The following is a 1,614-nucleotide window of genomic DNA, read 5'->3' as shown; positions in this document are numbered from 1 at the left end:
GACTACTACCTCATTAACTGCCCTCAGGTCTTAAATCTATATTCCCCGTTTTCTTTCTTTACAGACAGGATGGGGCTATTACATGGGGACTGCCAGGGTTGTAGTAGTCCATACTTTAGAAACTTTGCTATCAGGGGTTGTATGCCCGATTGTGCTTCATGTCTCATGGATATTGTTTCCTCCATGGGTGACCAACATTGGGCTTCAAGGTAACCTGGACTGGGGGTACATTAACAGGTCTACCAGCAACTTCTATTTCCCAGAGGGGTCTACTTGAGAAGTAATATGCAGTGGAAGGGAGGTCTTTTATTTATCTGTCTTTATTAAGGTATGCACTTAGAGCTCTTCCTGGCCTATTGCCTTATCATAAGGCTCCTCAAATTGAACTGTGGCCTGTAATTGGGAATGTAAGTCTCTTCCCAGTAAAGACATAGGGCACTCAGGTTTAAAACTTATGGTCCCGCACATTGCAACAAAGGCAGTGGGTGAATCTCCTAATTCTTGGATATCAATCTCTGTTATGGTATAAGAGCAGGAAGACACTGGCCCTGAGAAATGGGCCAGCACTCTTACCCAATGAGAACTCATTCTTCTTACCTACCACATCAACGGTTAGCCAAGGCTCCCCTGTGGAGATGGCAAGATGTCCAGTGGGAACCATGGAGGACTTTGGGCCCCTTTGATCCTCTGTTCTCTCAGCTATTATGAGTGTGGGTGACCCAGGCTTTCTCCAGAGCCTGAGGAAATCCCTTTCCCAATGGCCCTCTTGTTTACAGAAAACACACTGGCCCAGGGGACAGCAAGTCAGAGACTCTCACCTGGGCATACCAGAGGCTGATTTCATGACACTTTCTCAGAATGGGTAACCCTGAGGTGGCACAGAGTTTAAGACAGCCATTAAAAATTGTGCTTTTTGGATATTTCTTTGGATTTTCTTCACCTCCTCTGCCCTGTCCCTACTGTTGTAAACTCCAAAGGCCGTGTTTAAGAGTTGGCTCTTGGGTGTTTGAGGTCCCATTTCTGCCTTTTGTAGTTTCCTCCTAAGTCAAGGGCAGATCAAGTAATAAAATGCATACCTAGGAGAGCTTGCCCTTCCCAGGACTCTGGGTCTGCATTAGTATATTTCCTGAGTGCCTCAGCCATACTGTCCTAAAACAGAGCAGGATGATCTTCCTTCCCCTGAGTTACTCCTGTAATCTTGTCATAACCGGCTTAACTATACACTTTTCCATACCTTCTATTAAATAAGTTACCATGTGATTTCTGCATTTGAAATCTTGGGAACCCATCTGGCAATCCCACTGAGGTCCAAGTCTGGAACTGCATCTCCCTCCACATGATAAATGGCATGGCTTTTGTTTCAAGCAGCTACTCTATCTGCATATTCGTGGGCAGTACCCAGAATCCTTTGTTTCTGTCTTATGGTACAGCAGGTGGACAATAACATTTGCAAGTCTTGTCAAGATAAGTCAAAGTATATGGTCAACTTAACAAATTCCTCTATAAACTTCCCTGGATCCTCCAAAAATGGGCCAAATTTCTCCTTGCATAAAGTCAAACCAGACACAGAAAGAGGCACATATACTCTGATTGTTCCTCTATTTCTGTCAGCTA

The sequence above is a fragment of the Pongo abelii genome, chromosome 9, assembly GCF_028885655.2.
Source record: "Pongo abelii isolate AG06213 chromosome 9, NHGRI_mPonAbe1-v2.0_pri, whole genome shotgun sequence".
In the NCBI taxonomy this organism is placed as follows: Eukaryota; Metazoa; Chordata; class Mammalia; order Primates; family Hominidae; genus Pongo; species Pongo abelii.
This window is presented reverse-complemented; position numbering follows the sequence as displayed.